We start from the raw sequence: 24769 nt of genomic DNA, 5'->3' as shown, positions 1-24769 counted from the left end.
GAAGCTACCAACGTAATGCCACCAAACACAATCTCACCTCACCCGCCTGCGGGAGCTGCTCCTGTCACCTCCCAAACTATGTCAGAGCTATACAACTATTCACAAGAATTTTCACAACAACCCCACAAGGAAGATATTATTGATATTATTGGCTCCCATCCTACCAATGCCAAAACAGGCTGGGAAATTATTTGCCCAAAGTTGCATAGCTAGTAAGAGGTGAGTTTGGGATTTAAACAGAGGTCTGCATGACTCCAGGGCCCACCGTCTTTCCAGTGCACCACACTTCCTCCCCACACAGCTGTGCCCCAATGGAAGAATGTGGGGACCCGCTACTCACAAACTCTGGCAAGACCGGGTGAGCGGAAGTGTCTCCAGACAAAGACCTGTGACTGCCCCCAAAATCCAAACCCAGCCTTGAAAGACATGAACTTTCTCACAACCTACGAGATTGCTTCGCTGGGCAGTTGTTATCTTGCTCAGTTTTGGCACATTACCGTGTGATGCAATCGAGCCGGCCACGTGGCACCCACTCAGCGCATCCAGCCGCACCGTGAGCAGTCAGAGTGTCTGGAAGAGGGCATGGGAGGAACCCTCCTCACAGAAGGGCTCAGAAGGGACACAAACGCCCCTGCCCTTCCAACAGCTGCTGGCCAGCAAAGTACATCGTCGGCTTTCAGCCATCCTGTGCGTGAGTAGAAAGGGTGTTTCCAGCACATCCCAAAAAGGGTTTCAGGTAAGTGCTGCAGCTTAGGGCTCTTTCTTCCACAACTCCTCCCTGTTTTTTAAATGGGGGACAAGAGTTGTCTGTCTATAACCCCAGGGGATTCATGAATAATGTCCCGAAGGCTGTAAAATGACAAGATGACAAGAAGCACATAAACACATTGTTATCATTTTCCTCCACAACTTGGTTTTCTGGATGTTGCACCTGGATATAAACCCCAGACGGAACCTAAGCAAACCAAATAATTGTTTTCCACACTTATTGCAGTTTTAAAGAGGTCCTGCTTTATGAAATAATGATATTGACAAAAATAATAATAATACCTTGTGTTTAAGTAACACCTTTCTTCCGAGGAGCTCAGAGCACTTTACAGACACAAGAAACGTTGTCAACAGACGGACAATTAATAGAAAAAAAAGGACTCATGTTTTAAGAAGTTACTCCATGGGGGATAATGGTTCTGTTATCCTCACAAATCGACTGGCGGACATAATATCCGTTTCTGCTCTAAACCAGGAATAAAAATGCCAGGTAGGACAGGAGCAAGGGTACCTGGAGTGAGCAAGGAAGTCAAGAGGGCTCCTCTCCCGTCATCTACCTGAACACAGTCTAGACACAGCCACAGCCTGGGACAATTCTGACTCCAAGTGACCCCGTGATAAGAGGCTGCACAGTGACCTGGGTGATTAATATGACGGGACCACCACCCGCTTTGTAGACTTTTCTAGAGGCTTCTTTCTGGAGTTCAGATGGAGGCTGTTGAGTCATCACAGCAGATGCTCAAAAGAAAAGAAAATCCAGAAGCCCATCCCCCTCCTGCTAAATGAACGGCAGAACCACCCTGCTCCTTACCCTCTTCCATCCCCTCTGCTCCCCGAAACCTCCTGCGTTTACCTCCCAGTACTCACCCAAATCTACAAGCTCTGCAAAGCCAGCTGCAGATATCACAGGCAACTTTGAGTTGTAAGAAATCATGAAGCAAAGGCATTTGCTGAGAGGCCACTCTGCGCAGTGCAGTGTTGGATTGAAAAGGTGGGGAGTGAGACTAAGGAAAAGGGAAGGGACGGGGAGCAGCATTGATTTAAAAACTCAGTAGGGAATGTACCAGGTTTGTTACCTGGGCTAGCTCATTTGATCTTCATCAAATGCCCTGTGATAGAGGTATTGTTATCCCAGTTTTTAGATAACAAAGCCAAGGATCAGAGACCTTAAGCAACTTATCAGGGGCCACACAGCTCTCAAGTAGCAGAGCCAGAAGGAAAATCCAGGTGAGTCTGGGTTTCCACTTCAACGAGAAGTTAGGGAGAGGAGCTGAGAGTGAGCACCGAGAGCTGTCAGAGCGGGCATTGAAGACCGTGGTCAGGAGTTGGAGGCTGGTTGTAAGGTCATGGGAAACTACATCCAGGTGTCATCCAGATGAGCAGGGAGGAGAAATGTATCTGAGGGGCACTGTAGAGAAAGAATTTGGGGGATGGATTGTCCTTGGTGGATAAAAGGAAGAAGTTGTCAAAGAGGATCCAAGGCAGCAGCTCTACATCCTTGTTGAGTTGAGAACCCCTGTGTGACGTGCAACTGAGAACATGGGACGCTTCCCCCAGAAAATGCACACAACCCACTCACAAACATCAGCATCATTTTGGGGGAGTCGCTTGGTTCAAGATTAAGGTTCCTCGCCCTGTGAAGGGCCTGAAGTGGTGAGAACATCGGCATCCTGTGTTTGGCTTGTAGGACTCTCAAGACAATTGTATATTTATTTTCAGAGAAGAAAGGAAAGATCTCTGAAACTTGAAATTGAACACCTTATTTATTTTAATATAAAAGAAGAGTTTCCTTTTTTTCTATGTTTCTTCTGTAAATCAGATTAACAGGATCTGATCACAGGTGCCACTAAGGGTCACTTCGCAAATCTTCTATGCTTACAGATACCTACTTGCAAAAAGGCTACAAGTTATAGTAACTGGATGAAAGACATTTGGGGACAAAGGTCAAAAACAAGGGGAGGTTGGACATGGTGGCTCACACCTGTAATCCCAGATCTTTGGGAGGCTGAGGTGGGTGGATCACCTGAGGTCAGGAGTTTGAGACCATCCAGGCCAACATGATGAAACCCTGTCTTTAAAAAAACCGAAAATTAGCCAGGCGTGATGGTGTCCACCTGTAATCCCAGCTACTGGGGAGGCTGAGGCAGAAGAATCACTTGAACCCAGTAGGCAGAGGTTGCAGTGAGCCGAGATCATGCCACTGCACTCCAACCTGGGCAACAGAGCGAGACTCCCTCTCAGAAAAAACCAAACCAAACCAAACAAAACAAACCGAGGGGAACAGGGTGGATCCACAGCTGCTCTGGAAAGTCAAGTCTCAAATGCCCCAGGAACGTGAAGCCTTCACAGAGCCAGCGAAGGGGGTCTGTGTCTAGGATGTGAAGCGGGCTTGCAAATCCGAGAAGCTACACAAGAAAATTTCACTGATACACACGAGACAGAAAGAGAATGGGTAGAGGCTGATTGGGAAGAGGAATGTGCCTGGATGTCCCTGGTGGCAAGTCCCGTTCTACCTTTCCCACAGAGAAAGAGGGAAAGACAAAGGAGGGTGAGGAAAGGCCTGGGAGAGGAAGCCCCACAGTCACTTATCTATGGGGTGGAGAAATCAGAAGTCCCCACAGCCAACTTTAAACCTGCATTTCATCCCTCACCCCAGTGCTGATGCTACCTAGGCCAGCTTGGGGCCGTGTGCTGGTGCGAGAGGAGCCCAGGCGCCCACCACAATCCCCCCAAGGAGTAAAATTCGGGATCGGGAGGGTGACTGCATCCAGGAAGGACCGTCTCAGGCCAACCTCACCGTCGCGTCCGTGCATGTCTACTGGAAACCCGTCTCTCCCAAGGTTGCCTAATTTTCTGTCTAAACTATGGGCTGACCCGCAGCTTACTCCTTCAACATGCTGTCCAGTGGGGGTGGGGCGGGGATGGCAGCTGGGGCTTAAGGAGAGAGAGAGTTTGGTGGAGATAAAAAATAATAATAATAAGCCTGATCCACTATTCTGGACGCCCTTTCCACTCTCTGCTCCATGCAGCTGTGTGTGTGTAAGAAAAACAGGGTGTGTGAGTGTGTGTGTGTGTGCACGCACCAGCAATCAGTGTGGCAAGGCTAGAGGCTTTCATTACTGAAACACAGAGTTCCTGTTTATAAACATTTGCTCACTGTTTTGTTGTGTGGGGGAATTAACCACAAAACATGACCTACGACGTCAAGCCCTCCATCTTCACATCCTTCATACCGCGTGCACTTTCTCTACCTGAAAGCCGCTGAGTAGAAAATAATTCCTCTGCAACAAAGTGGGGAATGCCCAGAGAACAGAAGGTGCCTCTACACAGACTTGAAGGCTTCAAGGGAGGCTGGGGAGGCATGGATCACTGACCCATGGGGCTGACTCCGGGAAAAGGCATCCCATGGGCCATGGCTGAAGGCATGACTCTTTCTGGGCTTTTTGGAGCCCCCAAAAGACATTGGGACCCAAACAAATGTATCTCAGTGGCGTTTGCAGCGCCGTAGCGGGCAGGGGGTGAAGGTCTAGTTTGTATGAAGAGGAGAGGAAGACCATGCAGAGCAGAATGCAGCTGAAACCTTGGGAGAGAATGGAAGAGGGGATGGATCCGCTGAGAAGCTCTGGGGCGCCCAGGTTGGGAGGACTTATGCAGACTGAAAGGTGACCTCAGGAGCAGAGTTCTGAAGGGAGGGGCGCTGGCTTTTGAGTTTATTTTCCTGACCAGCCTCCAGATGATAAGATGGTTCTTTCTGATGAAAGATTCAGCGTGCTGCTATTACAGTTTGGGGGCATCCCAACAGCAGATGCAGGTGTTCTGTGAACCATATTCCACAGAGCGCTGGGGCTCCACAGTCACCCTGGAGAGGCCGTGGCAGGGGGTGGGATGAGTCCTGCCATCTGAGAGCCCTGCCTTGCCTTCAAGAAGAGCAGTTCCTCTTCCATCTGCTTGAGGCCTTGGAGCTCCTCACTGGATTTCGTGGTAAGAATTCAATCACCAGGAAAAGTTTGGAAGCCTCTGGATCAGCGATATCCGAAGTCTCTGATCTCAGCTTGGAGGTGCTTTGAGCCTCTGGCCCCGGTGCTCTGCGCTGTCCCAGAGGAAGGCGCGGGCCACTTTTGATCCTAACAAGCAGTTCACCAAGGACAGGGCAACGGCTGAGAGATGAAGGATATCCAGATGCAGATGAGGAATCCCAGGCCCTGGAGAGAGACAGCTACAGGACACCAAGATTCCTGGTGGTTTTCCAGGGCATTGCAGTATTAGAGTCCTCACCCTCCTTCCCAAGGTTCTGTGCTGATCCAGTGCGGAAGCCCCATGCATTGGAGAAAGGGCTAACTCTGTGCCCAGGGCTGGACGGAGCAGCATTGCAGATCAAAAGGCCGCCACCCCCAAGAAGCCCATGAAAGGCAATCGCCCTCCAAGCAAACCCCTCTCCTTTCCAGGACTCGCAGCGATTATGAAGTCCCAGCTCTTGCACCTCAACACGCCCTTTCCCTTCCTGCCTCATTACTCTCTTGAGGTTCCATTCCTGTTCCACAACCACCCAGATCTCTCCCGTACACCTGCCTTCCTTCCCAATGAGAAGCAGGGGGGAATGCTGGGTGCCCATTCTTTAAAACAGACAGGACGTGGGGGAGGGGGAGCTGGGGGGATTGAGGGGAAGGGAGAGAATGGCATTCAGGGACTGGAGCTTGACATTCTAATGCTTTGGGCAGGGAGGGAGGAGGCCACCGTGCTTTACTAGGTCATGGAGAGGCAGAGCAGGCCTCTGAGCACACACTCAGGCCAGGACACCCCAGTGCGGGTTGCTCACACGCTCAGGCCAGGGCAGAGCAGTGTGGGTTGCTCAGAGGCTCCCCGTGCCCAGAGCATGGATGTCAGTTTCACCCATTCTGGGCATTTGCTGCCAACTCGAAAATACCCTTCACTTTTCCATTACTTCTGCATGGCAAATATATGTATAGATATATTATAGTGTGTGCGTGTTGGGGGCGGGTGTGTGTGTGTATACAATCAAAACTTACCCTCTGTAGTAAAAAAAAAAAAAAAAAGTATTAATTATGTTTTGGATTGTCTTCATAGAGATCTGAGAGCATAATTTAAGTAAATACTGTAGTCATGACTAGCAATGCTATATTATTCTTATTTGAATTTGAACCCTAAGAATTTTCCAGTCTGCTAGCCAAACCAACACTTGGGCACATTTATGGTTCTCAAAAGCTAAACTCATCCCAGTGTTCTCCTGACTACTATGAGAGGTTTGGAGTTCTGGAGCTCAGACGTGACACTGTTTCCCAGGATGTGTGATGAGATGTGTGTGGCTGTGTCAGAAAATCGGCCTTTGGGTCAATATGTATTTGGGGTCTGCTTGCTTCTTGCTCCTTTGGGTGTGCCCCAGGTCCCATGGCCTCATTCACAGAGTTCTGAGCAAACCCATTCCTGTTCCCCCGTCTCATGGTTTGCCAGATGTTACTGGGGCAGGAGAAGGACTGTCAGCTGGGGCAGTCAGTGAGAATGACTCTCTGATTGCCCTGGCTAGGAGCCCCTTCCTGATACCCAGGTAAGAGCAAACTGTTCCTGGAACCGTGCACACAGGACATGGAAACCCTGCTTGTCAATGGATTAAAATGAAAATCCCAAATTCTACTCTTTCTGTGACGAACAAACCACTGGGCTTCCTTTGACTTCATTGTCGTGGACTATAATTCATAACTGTTTTGTATGTTATGCAACTAGATAATCATAACTATGTCTATATAGTATAGAATACTCTACATGTATGTAGTGTAGCGTGAACACACACACACTAAATGTTAGGCTGGCATGTTCCAGCATAAAGACATGTACACTCACAACCACACAGAAACAACCCCTCTAAGGGTTCCACAGCCACCAGTGTCTCAATCGACCTTGGGCCGCCCGATCACCTCCTCACCTCCCAAAGTCTGTTCCTTGCATTCGCAATTGTATCGTCTGCATTCTCGGGCACATTCTTTCATTTCTTTTTTTTTTTTTTTTTTTTTTTTTTTTTAGGTTACTGAAGTGAACTAATTTATTTGGTCATTTTAACACCAACAATTATAAAAGAATAGGCCAATTATTTTTACTAGACTTTAAGTTCTAGGGTACATGTGCACAACGTGCCGGTTTGTTACATATGTATACATGTGCCCTGTTGGTGTGCTGCACCCGTTAACTCGTCATTTACATTAGGTATATCTCCTAATGCTATCCCTCCCCCCTCCCCCGACCCCACAACAGGCCCTGGTATGTGATGTTCCCCATCCTGTGTCCAAGTGTTCTCATTGTTCAATTCCCACCTATGAGTGAGAACATGCGGTGTTTGGTTTTCTATCCTTGTGATAGCTTGCTCAGAATGATGGTTTCCAGCTTCATCCATGTCCCTACAAAGGACATGAATGCATCCTTTTTTATGGCTGCATAGTATTCCATGGTGTGTATGTGCCACATTTTCTTAATCCATTCTATCATTGATGGACATTTGGGTTGGTTCCCAGTCCTGCTATGGTATCGGGCACATTCTTGACAGCAGAGAATTTCCATCTGGACTAGGTGTTGATGGAAACAGCATCTTCTCCTTACAATTTTATACATCTGATAGCTGAAAAACTCTCTGAAGACTAGACTCTGGCTCCACACATTGCGAATCCTGTTTCCACTTTCCTATCGGCCTGGCTCTGGGGACATGGGTCACAGGACATGTTTATGCTGGGATATGACCTCAGGCCCTGTCCTCCCTGTGGAAATGCCACAAGAGCCAGCACAGGGAGCTGAAGGATGTCCCTGCAAGCCACTTCTACATCAGAACAGCTGGCGATAGCTTCATATAGGCTGAAGAGACTGCAAATTGCATCAATGTTCCACCAAATTCAAACTAAATATCTCCCTGACTTAATTTTCACCTAACCAGATGCCAAAACTGTCCAAAGCCACTTCAATACGACAAGAAACTAATGAGGTGTGTGGAGGCAAAGTTGAGGTGAAAAGAGACAAAAGTCTTTATTTTATTTTGCTTATTTATTTATTTTTTCTTTTGAGATGGAGTCTTGCTCTGTCACCCAGGCTGGAGTGCAGCAGCATCATCTCGGCTCACTGCAAACTCTGCCTTCTGGGTTCAAGTGATTCTCCTGCCTCAGCCTCCCGAGTAGCTGGGATCACAGGTGTGCACTATCACACCTGGCCAATTTTTGTGTTTTTAGTAGAGATGGGGTTTTACCATGTTGACCAGACTGGTCGAACTCCTGGCCTCAAGAAATCCACCTACTCGGCCTCCCAAAGTGCTGGGATTACAGGCATAAGCCACTGCGCCCAGCCCAAAGTCTTAATCTATTCATGTTATTTTTGCAAAACACGTGGTCTTGGGAACTGACTGCTAGGGTACTTGCAGGCCCATGTAAGGGATGAACCTGAAATGGAAGGAGCCTGAAGCTTAAAACTCATTAGCCTTATAGTAAGTTCACCTCTTTCAGCACAGGATTTGGCAACTAGTGGTCAAAAAGAATAAGGGAAGCAGTCTTCCAGCTGCAAGGAAAAGCTTACACAAAGGTGCAGAGGCCAGAGAGCTCAGGACTGTTCAGCGAGCAGGGAGAGCAGTCATACGTGAGAAACACGCAGTGAATGTAGATCTGAAATACTGGGCAACTGCAGACCACAGAGGGTTGCAAATGTCAGGGTAAGATTGTTAATGTCAACTGTATAGCAAGAAGCTTTGAAGATTTGCATGCCCATGGCCTAAGGCAAGGACTACCCCTCTCCAAACCCTGCTTTAGAAAAAGAAATTTGGGATGGACAGATGGGAGGCAGAGAGACCAGCAGCTGATGTGCTGCAAATCAGGATTCTTTGGGAAAGGAGCAACACAATGATTGACAGAAATACACTAAGACTCACGCGCGAGCCTTGAGTCAGTGTCCTGCTCCTCTTCCTCCCCTGATCCCACTCACCCTTGGACTTGGCAGAGCCCTTTTCTCTGAAACCTGGCTGCTCTGATGTGTCCTCAGCCTAGCTTCACCTGTGGGGTCACAGTCTCTGGAACTACGCTCCACACCCCTCACTGTCCTACCAGGGTAGTGACTCTCAGTCACACTGTCCAGGATGCACCTGACATCCCTGGATGTGGTTTCTGCCCGTCATCTTAGACCAGGATGCAAGAGGAGGCGGTGGCTTAGTTCAGGCAGGAAGAAAGAGAGCCTCCACAGGACTGTAGCCTTGGGAACCGGTTGGAGGGACCAACTGGAGGGAAGGTCAATTAGGCAACTAAGTGTACGCAGAAGGCAAAGAAGACGGACACATTAAAGAGGACACTGATGGCCACAGTGGAAGGAAGAATGTCTGTATGTTTAGGCTGCAGGAGAAGCCCAGCACTGCAGAAATTGATGCATCTCAGCATGAATGTGCTCAGTTGGAGGCTGCGCGCATCTCAGATTTGCCTCCAGCATAAGGCTTCATTTTACAGCTTCGTGTTCTGGCGCGTTGGTCATGGAGAAGCTGGAGGATCTTCTTTACCTTCTTGCCCCCCACCACCTACGCTCTCTCCCTGGGTGATCTTACCAGTGCCCTAGTTTTAACTTCAGCTTTGCATGGGGGCCCAGGCCTCTGCTTTGAACTATGCACTTGCTGCCCAGTGCTGGCATTTGACGGAGCTCCCTGCTATAGTTAGACCTTTATGTTCTTTATGGCCAGTACCCACTCTGACTGGTCAGTACCCCTGCCACAGTGATTGTTGAATTGCTTTTATTGTGATAAAATACACATAGCATGAAATTGACCATTTAAACCATTTTTAACTATGCAGTTCAGTGGCACTAAGTTCATTCACATTATTTTGCCACCACCACCATCCATCTCCAGATTATTTTCATCTTCCCAAACTGAAACTCTATACCCATTAAACACCAACTCCTCTTTTCTTTCTCCCCAGCTCCTGGCAACCACCATTCTACTTTCTGTCTCTATGAGTTTGACTCCTCTATTTCTTTCCTTCTTTTTTTTTTTTTTTTTGAGACAGAGTCTTGCTCTGTCACCCAGGCTGGAGTGCAGTGGCACAATCTCTGCTCACTGCAAGCTCCACCTCCCAGGTTCATGCCATTCTTCTGCCTTAGCCTCCCGAGTAGCTGAGACTACAGGCGCCTGCTACCACACCTGGCTAATTTTTTGTATTTTTAGTAAGACAAGGTTTCACCATGTTAGCCAGGATGGTCTCCATCTCCTGATCTGGGAGCCCACCTCGGCCTCCCAAAGTGCTGGGATTACTGATGTGAGCCACCGCACCCGGCCTTACTCTACGTATTTCATCTGCAGTATTTGTCCTTTTTAACTGGCTGATTTCACTTGGCATAATGTCTTCAAGGTTTATCTCTGTGGTAGAATGTGTCAAAATTTCCCTCCCTTTCAAGGCTGAATACTCTTCCGTCATATGGATAGACCACCTTTTGTTTATCCATTCTTCCACTGATGAACGCTGGGCTGTTGTAACTAATGCTGATCCGGATACGAGTGTACAAATATCTGTTTGAGTCCCTGCCTTCAATTCTCATTGGATATACATCCAGAAGTGGAATTGCCAGATCATACGGTAATCTTGTGTTTTGTTTCTGAGGAACTGTTGAATATTTGTAACATCACACCTGTTATACAATACGTACAACTGCTACTTCACAGCTTGACTCAGGTGTTTAATTAGCATCTCATAGGGGAACTATCCAAGCCCAAAGTCTTGATGGTCCTAAGCTTATTCCTCCCCAGCTTCTCCCACCTGCATAAGTGGAATCACCACACAGCTGGGGCGAGGGCCCTTGGCAGCATCAGCAACTCCCTCTCACTCTGCATCTCCAACCCATCAACAAATCTTATCAGATCAATGTGCAAAATATATCCAGAACCAGATCACTTCTCACCACCCTGCTGCTGCCACTGGACCCAGCCCACCTTGACCTCTCACCCTCACTATTGCAGTAGCCTCCCCACATAGTTTATCTTTGCCCTTTTACCAGCTAGTCTTCATGCAGCTGTTAGCATGAGCCATTTAAAACATCAACCAGATCTCTTCCCTCCTTTGATTAAAACTTCCAATCTTCTCATCATAATTGGAAAGAAAAAAAAAAAGACCCAAAGGTGTTAACATGTGCTGTGATCTGAATGTTTGTGTTCCCTCCAAAATTCATGTTGAAACTGAATCTTCGATGCAATGATATTAACAGGTGGGACCTTTGGGAAGTGATTAGGCCCTGAGCACTCTGTCTTCATGGATGGGATTAGTGCCTTATTCATGGCTGGAGGGAACTAGTGAGGCCCTTTTGGCTCTCTGCCTTTCGCCCTGTGAGGAGCAGCAAGCGGCAGCAACTTGGACGCAGAGAGCAGCACTCACCCGACACCAAACCTGCTGGCACCGCGATCATAGATTTTTCAGCTTTCAGAACTATGACAAATACTTTCTTTTCTTCTTCTTCTTTTTTGTTTTTGTTTTTGTTTTTGTTTTTGAGATAGGGTCTGACTCCGGTTGCCCAGGCTAGAGAGAAGTGACGCAGTCTCAACTCACTGCAGCCTCGACCTCTTGAGCTCAGGTGATTCTCCTCCTCAGCCTCCCAAGTAGCTGGGATTGCAGGCATGTGCCACCACGGCCTGGCTCATTTTTGTATTTTTAATAGAGACGGGGGTTTCACCGTGTTGGCCAGGCAGGTCTCGAACTCCTGACCTCAAGTGATCCACGCATTTCGGCCTCCCAAAGTGTTGTGATTACAGGCATGAGCCACCGCGCCTGGCCTAATTTCTATTATTTATAAATTGCCCGGTCTCAGGTATTTTATTACAGCAGCACAGAGGGACTAAGACATCGTGGGCTGTATGAGTGGCCCTTCACTTGGTCTCACATCCTGTATGCATGCCCACTCCTGCCTTTTCCGCAAACACATTGATTAGGTCCTGCTTTGGGGCCCTGACCCTGGGTGTTCTCTCTGCTAGAAATTGCTTCCCACAGATCATCACATGGCTTATTCGAAATGCTACCCCCTCAGAGAGTGCTCCCGGATGATCCTATCTAGACTAGAATAGCAACTCTCATCACCAGCAGTCTCCTAATTCAGTTTCCAGCTCTTCAGCTACCTAGCACTCCTGCCCTTACAGTACCTGATTATTTACTGGCTAGTTGTTTATTTTCCCCCCAGACTATAAGCTCTGAGATGGAAGGGAGAGGGTTCTGATGGCTGCTGCATCCCTAGGGCATGGAGTAATGCCCGGCATGGAACTCCCTGCTCTCCAGGAAGAACATGCTTCCCATCGTGAGATGCATCAGCACATCTCAGTCTCCAGGCCAGTTCAGTTCTATGGACACAAGGAAAGGGTGAAATGGTAAGATCCACACCAGAGACACATAGGTGGATTCAGTGCTTTGGGATTCCCAGAGTCTGTGGCCAGTTCTCTTCACCAGTGGAGTCACAGCCAACTTGGCCAGTAGAGTAGGGAGTGCACCCTACTTTAAGTGCTTTAGGAAAACCTTGCACCCACAAATAGCTCTACCACTAACTAATCTATCACTATCTCTTAAATTTCACCATTAATAATGCAATTTTTTTTTTTTCAGGAAGAGGGGAGAGAGCTAAAATTTACTCAGTAGTTAGTAAATCTCAGGCAGCATTCAAGATGACGAGCCATCCCAGTGTGCCTGGTCAGAGGGATTTCCTGGAACTTTCAGATCTACAACTAGGATAGTCTTGGACAACTGGCATAGTTGGTCACCCTACTTCGTTTCTTGGTTTACTTCTCTCATCAACCATATGTGCATTTTACTTATGAGAAATCCAGGCCTTCAGTCATGCGGCCAGAGTGGCAGGATTGGAGTTAAGACTTCCACGACTCCCAGGTCCGGGTCCTCTCTACCACATCCCAAGGACTCCCTGACCTCCCTTCAGATGCAGTAATTCTGAGATAGCTCTGTGCAGCTCTCCCCCCAAAAATGTACTCTTCAGAGCACTCAGATCATGAGATATGGGAAGAAATGGATGAAGGCTTGCTGGAAAGGCAGGGACAGATACTTTGCAGGAAGAAAAGGACTTCCAAAGTGTGCACAGCAACTTGGGGTTTGAAAAATCTTTGTTCTAAGGGCCAGAACTTTAGTGTCAACCTGACATTGGGAAGGGGTAAGAACTGATGAAAATAGTCCTAACTGAGAAGCACTTTGAGCTTCTGGGAAAGAGACTGCTACACTGAAGTGGCCAGCTCTAGGCCACGTCATAGGACCTGGGTGGGCATCATTCTTTCTGACGCTTGTCTCCTCTATCCTAGTTATTTGAGATTTCAAAGTAGTCATCTGGTTTATCTTTTCAAGTGTGACCATATAATACACTATTCAAACAATGGCACTTCCGAGAATGAAAGGGGAACAATTCATAATTAGGCAAGGACAACAGTGGGGAATGGGACTCTGCCCCAGTTAACTGGGATACCTGATCCCCGGGCCAGCTCTTCTGATCATGAGGAACTTAGTTGTGACCTTGCCTTCTAATACAGCAAACAAAGCAGGGAAATTCCCAGCCCCATGCCATTGCCATTGGGCTCTTCTGCCTCTCCCTGGTTCTGCCCCACATCCCAAGGTCTAAAGAATACCTTTTCCCCAAAGGTCTGAATACTCCTTTGAGTCATTTCCATCAAATATCAGCATAGGAATGCTTATTTCAACTACTCTTTCTTGAACACCACAGAGTTTTCTGAGCACTCACCTTAAACAGGGCCTCTTCTGGGTGCTACAGACATTTTCAAGGGAGAGAGACCTCACCCACCCATCGGCTGTGAGCTGGCTGGCTGGTGCGTGAGTCTGTTGGGGGGTGAACCTGCCCCTCCTGACGTTGCCCCTCAGTGACTGACCACAGGCTTTGGAAAAACCTCTTCAGCAGGGTACCGCTTACTCTGATCTACTTAAACAGCGACTCCCACGCCCTGAGGAGGAGCTGAGCGTGCCACAGCAGCAGAATGCAACTTTGCTGAGATCAAAGTGCGAACCTGCTGAAGCTGTGTGTCTGAAATTACCCAGAAATCGCTTTGTGCTCACCCATGGTGCAGAAGCGATGGTGAGCAAGAGTGCAGAGACCATGAAGAACTTGGTGCAGAGATGAATATTGTCTGCAGCTAGTTTTCTCCAGTCCCTGCCAGGGCACCCAAACAGTGTCTGCTTCTGCTCTACTGAAGCCCTAGGCTCAGCACAGTGCCAGCTACATAAGAGGTGCACAGTAAATATCAGTAAGTCATTGACTGCTCATCTCCGTGGACCGTGCTGAGCCTGAAGTGGCCTACGTTTGGATCCATGCAATGGACCATGGTTGGAGGGCTCATGGCTTCACAGTGAATCCTGGAATGTTAGCGCTAACAGTGTTCTTACAGGATCAAATCCAGTCCCAGTCAGCTTCAGCTGAGAAACTCAGGCGTGGGCCCAGAGAGTTTGAGATCCCTCGTCCAAATGTTGTGAATGCCAGAGGCAACACTGCACTCAGGTGTTCTGGGCAGTAACCCTTGCTCCCCTCTCCCTACCACATGCCCCCCAGGCCAGCTGGCCCTTCTGACCAGCACCATCTGTCTGATGTCTCTTTGCCATTACCCGGAGGCCTAACCTCAGCACCGACAGGCTGCTTGACCTGGAGCCTCGCCACTATGTCCTATCCATGCTCCCTGACACCCCTGCTCCCCAGCAAAATTACTCCCTTCCTCCTCCGCGTGTGATTCATTCTCTCATGCAGCATCTCTTTTCTTTCCCCACTGTACACCTGTTGGCTCAACATGTGTCTGAATTCCTTACCATTTTATCAGGAACAGTGTCTTTTTTCATCTTGTCTCTCCAGTGCCTCAATTGTGCCTACCACTCATGTCTTATACAAATGCGTGGCTTGCTGTGTGACCATGGCCCAGTTGTTCACCATCTCCGGGCCTTCTCTTGGATTTATAAAATGAATGGGGTACTACTGACTTATTTCACAGAGTGGCTGTGTCCTAATGTATATATTGTTGCATAAATATCTTGGAAATGCAGGGGCCAACAACAGCGCTTAACAATAAATGCTGTGTGCTGAGAGCAAGTGTTAGATAACTTGAAAGGAGGCTCTTCTCTCTGCGATGAAAGAAACGGAAGGTGGCTCTGCAGAGCCCCTCAGATGATGCACGCTGTGGACCCGAGCCCCGAGCCTGGGTGGGGGAGGAAGGAACTTAGGAGAGGTGTGAGGGCAAGGGCATCTTGTGGAGAGGGCTTGACCAAACCCTGACCCTCCTCTTTGTAGAGCCCCCGGGCTCGTCTGCAGGGTCTGTGCAAGCCGCCTGCCCCCTGCGCCAGCGGGCGAGGGGGACAGCCTCCCCTTCCCAGCAGGACCCCGGCCCTGCAGAGGGAGCTGGGAGCTGGCTGCTTTTAATCAGAGCCGCTTCTTTCCTGTTTTCCTTCCCGGCTGGTTTCTGAGCTTCCCTCACCCTCTGCTGATTCCCCCAAGCAATTTTTTCAGCATCCAAACTGTCTGGGATAAGAAAGGAGAAAGCTATCATTATGTGTGTGAGCTGTGCGGTGGCTTCCGCTGGCTTCCCAGACATTTGGAGGTCGTCAAAGGGGGGGCTCTGCTGTCTGGACATGGCCTGAGGAAGCCTGGTGCCAGCTTTCTGCTTCCTATGCCACCAGCTCTGCTTATGTATATATTGAGTACCTTACTGTGTGCCAGGCCCCCAGATGAGCAAACATAGCCTCAGCCCGAAAAGCTGAGAACTACTGTCGTGGCTCTCTTAGATCTAGAGCCATGACAGTGATCACCAGCACGCTGACAGGGTGTGAACGGAGCACCCCAGGCATGGAGCAGGAATGAGAATGACTGGCGTGATGGGTTGCACCAATGAGAACCTTACAAAGAGAACACAGCCCCAATCTGGCTCCCATTCCCTTTAGAACTCACTCTCATGCATGGCTTGTGGAGGCCACATTCATTCGGAATGCAAGAGGTTCCAGAAGGGCTGTCGGATTTAGCAAAGAAAAATGCAGCATGCACAGTAAGATGCGAACTTCAGATAAACAACATATTATTGTTTAGTGTAAGTATGCGCTAAATATTGCATGGGGCATTCTTTTTATTATAACATTTAAGGTATATTTGCACTAAAAAAAGGATGTGTTGTTTATCTGAAATTCACATTTCACTAGGCATCCGGTATTTTATCTGGCAACTCTCTTCCAAGGTCAATAGAGAGTCCTAGACCATAGACCAGAAAGTCCATTCTACCAGACACTGGGCTACAGGATATGTATCATATTTGTGGGGATCAGCCACGCTGGGAGAAAGATGACTGTCTCATGTCAGCAGGGTAGACGAAGAAAGGGTTCTAAAGCCTGATAGCATTCACAGTATAGGTACCTGGGCTTGTTTTCGAAGATCAGCAATCAAGGGGAAACGACAGAGATGCTGGAGGAACCTGGTACTCCCAGAAGCTAGTGGCTTGGCCCAAGAAGGAAATGGTGGCTGCCTTTGGGGACCCAGGCAGTAGGCCAGTCATTCCCAGCCCTTTGATACTTTATTCAAACTCTCATGATCTGTTTGATGCCTGCTCTGGCTCTATCCCAAATACGTGTTATATGGCTTCCATCAGTATTTTTTATTTAGCGCAAGCTTAATTTAATCTGAGAGTGGTTTAAGAATACACACACTTCTCAGCCCATCAAAAGATCACGATTAAGAATCTCTGTGCTAGAAACTAGAAAGTTCTAGGAGATCACTGAAGGAGAGGCAGGAATGGGAACTGAGATGAAGAGGGCGAAGACTTAGCCACCGAGGGTCCATTTTTGGAGGAAGTGGCTGAGTGAAGTCTGGGAAAAAAAAAAAAAAAGACAATCAGACAACCTGAAAACCAGCTGGGCAGGAAGCAAGGAGAGGGCCCAGGCATTAGCCCGGCCCTGGGGGCAGCCCAGACACACCCTGGCATTTCTCAGGAGGAAGAAGGCACAGCCTGCTGTTATTTACAAAGCTGTTGAGAATTTTGAGGATCTCTTCCAGGTTCTCGCTTATGTAAATTCTAATTCACAGTGCCCCTGGGCCCACACGTCTCATAAACCAGGCCTGATATTGTAAACCCTCTCCATTCATGGAGCGTTTTAGCTTCGCCTTTGTTCTCCTCTCCAATTTCCCACTTCACAAACTTAGATCTAAAGCTTTGCACGTGGTTGATAGGGAAGTGTCCTTTGAGCAGTTCTAAGAGGCTGTCTTCCTTCTTCCCCCAACCCCCACAGCTCTGGTTTCGTCTTGGATATCAATTATTGGCTTTTACATAAGAAGGCTAATGCATTTTCAAAGCAGGCAGATCACTCTCCCGTGTTTTGACAGTTTGGCTTTAGTTGAAATATAATTAAATTTTTTGAAAACAAGAACTTTGAAACTCGGTCTTCACACTGTTTGCAGTTTTTTTTTTTCCCCTCGCGCATTCAGTTTTTACTCGCTGCGGCACAATTGATTCGGCCTTCACTTTCCCCGCTCAAAACAAACACTGGTTTTAGGCCTTCTGCTCTCCCAGCACTGCATGGCTGAGGGTGGAAAAAATAACATCTGAAACAGGCCGGGCTTTTGATGATACCTCCTTATGACAGACACATCGAAAACCACCGACGGTGAGTCACCCACATTCTGTGCATACCCTCTCCGAGGAGCAGGAAGTGTGGCTATTTTAATCCCCGAGGCAATGAGAAGTTTTTAGACGCATCCTAAGGCACTCCGGCCAGCGCCCTGCATGCACACGGGGGCCTTCCTAAGTGTGGCCCCAGAACATCTGCAGCCCTGAGGCGACACACCCAGCCTTCTGCCAGCCTCTCTTTGTTTATTCTGCTTGTCCTGATTTTGCGTTTACATGAGCAAGCCGAGTCTAAAAAACACAGAGCTACAGAATGTATAAAGTCAACAAAAACTTTAAAAAAAAAAAAAAAAAGAAGAAAACACCACCACCAACAACAATCGGAGCCTGGCGGTTGGTGGGGGCGGGTGGGGGCAAACAGATGGTGCCACAAGATGTCCTCGGGCGGCTCGCTGGGGACCGAGCCTTGTGGTTCTGTGGCCAAAAATAAATAAATAAGTCAGGGCCCAGCAGAAGTGCTTTCACTTCTAACCCAAGTCACTAGCTGTGGGTAATGAGTCCTCTTACTCCTCGTTCTCCATCTCCAAAGGCTAAACAAACAACTAGAAAAAAAAAAAGAGAGAGAGAGAGAGAGAAGGAATTGAACTGACATGAAATGACTTTAGATGAAAGATATATATATACACACACACATATATATATATGTAAAGAGTGGCAGGGGGACTTGAGGAAAATGAGCCAGATGTCACCACAAAAGCAGTTATAAATCCTGACCTTGTTTGGTAAAGGGAGCAGGCTCGGCCAGGATGTGAGACATCTCCAGGCACTGGGAGCTTCTGAGGATGGTAAACCCCCAGACCAAGGCAGCAGAAATGGCCTAGAACCCATCACTGCGTGGGGGAGGATCCGGCTTCCCTGATGTTGGGGTAGCCTTTCCAGAACACTGGCGGCTGACAGAACCAGCGGGCAAGGCGGCAGGGCCTGGGATTCATTCAGGCAAGACTCCACTTGGCTGGAATGTTTTTTATCATTATTGGCAGTTTTCTTAAAGAGAATGGAATTGTCTGGGAAATGGAAACCCAGCCTTCAGCATCTTTTAGCACATTGTGTTAAGACTCCCGAACGGGTTGGGAGCTGTATAAGCCACACAAGCATCCCAAATAATATACGCTCTTTCTATTGTTGCAGATGCTAGCAGCCTCCTAAATCTAATCAAACCTAGAGAATGTGTTGGTGGAAGAAAGTCCTGGCGTTTTAGAAAGCAGCTGCAGAAGAGACCAGGCCGCCTGCATCCTTCCTTTGCCCTTTGCCATGTAACCTAACACATTCCCAGGTTCCAGGGATTAGGGTCTACACATCTTTAGGGGGCATTATTCTGTTGATGGTCAGTGGTATCCTTTGTCTCTGAGTCTCACCAAGCACTGAGACAGTTACTTGTCTGTCACCACAGTTTATTTGTTAGGACGTATGACCAGGCAATAGTTGCTCTGTATGGTAGAAATATAGTCAAATAATAGTGTAAATTGATAATACACATTTACTATCTGCCAGGTGTAAGCATTTCACTTCATGCGTGGTAACGCTCATTTAAGACTCATGATAGTTCCACGAGGTAGGTACGATTATGAGCTCCACTGTACAGACGAGGGAAAGTACAGGGCGTATCCATGGTAGAGAAAGGTTGGAGATAGGGTTAGAACCCAGGCCTCTGGCCCAGGTTCCAGATTCTTAGCTAACAGGATTAGAAAAATACAGGGGTGCTGGCCACCAAATACCAAGGACAAGACACAAAGGCAAAGTGCCTTCCTGGGCCCTTCTTCCCCATCATCCCCCTATGGAGCCAATGGCCGTCTCTGTTATATCAAAGGTCCTGAACAGCAGGGAAAGGTGACTCAGAGAGTTCTGTTTACCCTATAGGCCTTGACACCATCTAAGACGTGGCCACATGAAGTTGAGCTTCCAGCTAAGGGGAGCCAGAAACACACCGTGCCTTGCGTGCTCAGCTTGGACTGTGACGGTACAAGCCCAATGACAGCTGGTGCCTGGAAACCGTCTTGCTGCTGTTTTCTGTGAGTGGAGAGGATCTTCTTTTGCAGACGAGAGGAAACAGTGTCATCCATTGGAGTGTGTTCCTATGCTTCCAGGGACCCTGGAGTCATCTGCTGGAGGGGGAGACAGTGAATTCTCCAAGGGGAAGTTGGCTATGTATTTTTGTGCCCCTCAGTAGTCAAATCCTATGGAAACAAACAAGGCTGGTCTCTGCAGATGGGACCTCCCACCCATGTAGGGTCGGTTTTTTTCCCAGAATAACAGAGGGAAGGCAGGGCCAGAAACATGGTTTGGGGGTTGCTCTCCTAGAGACCCTGGACTGTTTCAGGGCTCATCACCTCCTTGGTCCAAGATGCAGTGGCTGGGCCCAGTTGGCAAAAGCAGCTCCAAACAAGAGGGCATGAAGAACCAACTCGAAAGCTCCTGGGGGCCCCAGGGAAGTAGGACGGAGAGAACCTCAACCACCAAGTTCCGCAAATTTCACAAGTTTATTACAAACCCCAGAAGTGTTGTTGGGTTGCTTAAAAACGATTTAATTTTTGCAATCTCCCAAAGAGAGCGGGTACCCCAAATTAAAACTGATGTTTGAAAAATAATAGCTATGAGGATGAAAACAGCCCTTCTCATGGGAGGGGAGCAAGGAGGTGAACAGAGAAGCACCCTACTGTCAAAGCTGTAGGGAGCCCTTTCTTGTGATGCATGAGTCGTAGGAGTCTGTTGCCATGATGGGGCCCGTTCCCCTGTTATCTAACCAGAATGGTCACCTTCTTGTGATTCACCTAGAAATCTGATTCTTATCAGAACTCTGAGCAACACAAGGGAGGAGGAGACCTCCTGATGTCATGGAGAAAAGAATGAGCTATGGCATCAGATGGGCCTGGATCTGAATCACAGCTCAGCCACTTATACTTACTTTGTACCCCTGACAAGTTACTTTAGTTAACTGAGCCTCTATTACCTCAATTGCAAAATGAAGATGAACAGCACTGAGCTTGCTTGGTTCCGGGGTTGCTGAGATGAGATGATTGTGCTATTAAGCATGAAAACTGGTACCTTGACAATGGTTGCTACTATTACTGTTGCTTTTCATGCCATTATTGCTAGCGTGAATATTATCCTCAAAGTGGCCTTCCTCATACAATTCTCACAAGTCCAGTGGGAAAGGAATTGAGCATATGAAACTTTATACCTGTCAGAGCTCTCTCTGGAGGGTCCAGCAGTGGGGTACCAAGGTGGAGCTCCAGTTACAGCATGTACTTCCCCAGGCACAGGGCACCGTCCTTGACAGATGGCATCACTGCACCTGCAGCATCTGCCCCTTCCCAGAGCCTCTCTCTTATGCTTTTCATGTTACTGGAGAAGCAGCTTGCAGGACCACACCGTATTTCACTCTTACAGTGCAAAGCCAGAGGTGCCCAAAGGAGAATCACCTACTCCTATGGTAAGAAAGTGGGCACAGGTGCAGCTGCAACTCACCGAGAGTCAAGCTGCCAGCCACACAGCCAGGGACACTGCAATGGGGGAAGGGGCAGCAAGGATGTGCCAAAGATATTCCTTTTCAAATGACTTCAGTTGAATGAAATGCTTCCGGTTCATAAGCTGGCCTCACATTGTATAGGTAGATACGAGCAGGGTGCATTGGCAGAGCCCTTTTTGACATATTTCAATTGCATTGATTGTCTGACATCATTCAAGTCACCCATGTTTCCCCAGCACAGGCCACACACACAGGTAGATTCGGTTGTTCGCACAAGGACGGCCTCCCCAGCCCTGCAGAAGTCATTGTCTTTTGCTGGGCAGGCCTGTGGATGGGTTCAGCAGCAGTGACCGGCACACACGGTGGTTAATGGGAGTAAGAGGGAGAGGCCAGTGAAGGTCGGGGCTCGTATGGGAAATCAAGTCATTTCCCACCAGGAACGCTTGGCACACTGACCTCTCACCCAGGCAGCTGCTATGATGGCTAAAGGGAACAAGTGACCACACCCACTCCTGAGAGCAACTGCAAATTGCATGTGGCCGCGAGGGTCTCTGTAATCTGTTTCTGTTTGCTAAATGCCTCTCTACCGGGGGCAGTTAAGACACCCGGAGAGTGGACAAACTTGGAGGATGTTGCTCAGTTCCAGAAAAGAAAAAAACATGTTACACGTACATTGGAGGTAAATCAGCCTGACTGGCTCTCGAGAACTTGACCATTTCAAATGTCCACAAATAATTATGCAAAGTGGAAACCAACAGGCAGAGAATCCAAGTAGATAGTGACAAGGGTAAACACAGTGCTAGGCACTATTTTAAGAGCTTTTGTATAGTTTAAGCGCTGTTTGGCTGGGCACAGTGGCTCATGCCTATAATCCCTGTACTTTGGAGGCTGAGGTGGGAGGAGTGCTTGAGGCCAGGAGTTCAAGACCAGCCTGGGGAACAGAGTGAGAACCCATCTATATTTTAAAAAGTTTTAAAAATAGCCAGGTATGGTGGCACTCACCTGTAGTCCCAGCTACTCAGGAGGCTGAAATAGGAAGATTGCTTGAGCCCAGGAGGTCAAGGCTGCAGTGAGCTAGCATCTTGCCACTGCACTCCAGCCTGGATGACAGACTGAGACCCTGTCTCTAAAAACAAACAAACAAACAAAAAGGAGCTTTATGTATATTAAATGTTTGCATGTAATCCTTATTATATGAAGTACATACTATTATCCCCGTTTATGGGGTAAGTACTATTATTATCCCCATTTCACAGATGAGGAAATCAAGGCAGGCGAAGTCACATCCCCAAGGTCACAGAGCTGGTAAGTGACACAGCTGGGATTTGAACACTCGCTGTCTGGCTTCTGACAAGGGTCTATGTGCTTAACCTTGATGCCAAGTTGAATAAATACGGCACATCTTGCCAAGCAAAGAAAGGAATTAAAGATGTTGAAACTCTCCCTTCAGCAGAGGGCAGAGGATGGAAAGTAGCAGCTAGCACCAGGTGAACGAGAGGAGGCAGGTGGATAAGCCGACTTCCCTCTCAGGAAACCCCTTCTGTCTTAGAGGACCCTGTAAAACCTTCTTACTTCACCAAAATGAATCTCACAACTGTTGGAAAAACAGAGCCACCCTATCCTGTTCCCCCAAACACTGTCCCCAAGCCTATTATGCAAGTGCCTATTACAGCGAGTTGTGGATGTCTCTTTTGTGGTCATGGTTTTTAACTGCAAATGAAAGAAGAAACCCACGTCAGGAAGCGCGCATCTTACCAATCCCACATTTGGGGGTGCAGGAGACCCCGAAATGTGGGCTGAGTCTTTGGAAAGAGTGGAACACTCTGTGTGGGGCCGGGAGGCTACTGCTGGGAAGGATGAAGTGTGGTAAGGGCTGAGACAACCCCAAGACAATCTGGGGGAAAATCCTGGCAGGGGAAGGAAGGGAAGTGAGCCATTAGGGGTGACCCTGGCTCCGGAAGTTGAATCTCTCTCTGAAGAAGGACAGAGTGGCCACACACGGTTACTGGGATCCAGCCTCTAACCCGCGGAACAATTGTGAGAAAATGCCCAGGGGCAGTTCCCTGTGCTCTCAGAGGCCCTCTTCCAGCACAAGGCCGGCACAACAGCCAGTCACCCTTCAGAAGGTGCTCTTTTGTCCCAGGCCTGACTAGGTGAGCCAGTTGTTACTCACACAAAACCTGCTGAGGGCATCCCCTGGAATTCCCATGGGCTCCCTGACCTCTCACACCCAGCTGTGTGTCTTGATTTGAGACAGTGAGCACCTCAGGGACAGGGCACACAGGGAAGCATCCGGGCCCCTGGGGACTCCAACAATGCTTGGAGCTGACACCAGAGGAGGAGAGGGGCAGCCCGGGGTGGGGTGGGAGGTGGGGTGGGGCAGAGAGCAGGTGCCTTCTTTGGATTCCCAGCTCTGCAATTTGCAGACTGAGAGCATCAGCACAGCACCCTTCCTCAGAAAAATGATCATAAGATCTACCCCACTGAATGTGGTGGCTGTAACGGGAGACATTTGTACATTTATTTACCGAATCTTTGAGAACTCACTGTATGTTGAGCCCTGGAAGTGCAAGGTTTTGAGATCAGAAGAGCACCACATTGGCTGGAGGGAAGCGGTGGTCTTATCTCAAGAAGCAGAGCTCCTGGGGGTGAAGAGTAGACAGGGGAGAGGCAGGAGGGCCTGCCGTCCTCCAGGGACATGTGCCCAGGCAGCAAGAAGCGCAGGAACTGAGGGGCTCCCACATCACTGGGGCACCAGGTAGCTTCTGTCTGCAGGGAACACTGCATGCCGCGCCTTCAGATAACTTATCTGCTGTCAGGCCCTGAGATCCCAGATTGCGCTGGAAGAAATAAAAATATTTCAGTAGAAAACATAGGTCTTTGACATATTTTGAGATGGTTGTTCAGAGAGCCAGCAAACAGAAGGTTCCCTGAAGAGCTGTCTTTTGTGGGGGAGATTTGCATCTGCAGAGATGCAACCAGGCCTTCTCTAAGACCCTCCCTTGTCCAGATCTAGGAAAGATTAACTGAGAGTCTGACATGTTTAAAGGTCTAAAAAAGGATTAACCCTGTAATCTCAGCACTTTGGGAGGCCGAGACGGGCAGATCATCTGAGGTCAGGAGTTTGAGACCAGCCCGGCCAACATGGTGAAACCCATTTCTACTAAAAATAGAAAAATTAGCCGGGCATGGTGGCGCATGCCTGTAATCTCAGCTACTCAGGAGGCTGAGGCAGGAGAATTGCTAGAACCTGGGAGGCGGAGGTTGCAGTGAGCTGAGATTGCTCTACTGCACTCCAACCTGGGCGACAATGCAAGTCTCCATCTCAAAAAAAAAAAAAAAAAAGAATTATCATCTATTCTCTTAGAGGGCTGCTATCTGTGGGATTTCACCTGCATAACAAGATCACCTTTGTTAGCCAGGACTCCCCTTCTTCCCCTCAATAATCTATCTTGCAACCATAACCTGCTGTTCCACCATAGCCTGGTTTGGGCCATGCTCTGAGCCCCCATTCTCTCTGTAACTATAAAATGGGATGTAAGCTTCTATACCTCGATGCAGATGGTGGGGTAATCACTCCATGGTTCTCCCCCATGTGCATATTGATCTGTATGCCTTTATTCCAATTAATCTTTTGTGAGTTGATTTTTCAGCAGACCTTCAGAGGAAGAAGGGGATGCTGTTTCTTTGTTCCCTACAGCACACTGTCCCTCAGAGCACCCCCTGAACCTGCCTGGGTAAGACCCGTGTGTGGAAAGGGGAGAAATCTAGTACACAGCCTCATTCAGCGCCTGTCCCTCCAGCCTCAGCCACCAGCCCCAGAGAGGCCCAGGCCACCGGGGGGATGCATACCTGAGAGCTGCCTCCGGGGCGGCATCCAT

General features: G+C 48.5%; 1 pseudogene; it reads right to left on the bottom strand.

Moving 5' to 3' along the window:
• Positions 1–568: 568 nt before the first annotated feature.
• Positions 569–24769, bottom strand: LOC102127934 (uncharacterized; annotated as a pseudogene).

Source organism: Macaca fascicularis, chromosome 1 (genome assembly GCF_037993035.2).
Source record: "Macaca fascicularis isolate 582-1 chromosome 1, T2T-MFA8v1.1".
NCBI lineage: Eukaryota > Metazoa > Chordata > Mammalia > Primates > Cercopithecidae > Macaca > Macaca fascicularis.
This window is presented reverse-complemented; position numbering and strand designations above follow the sequence as displayed.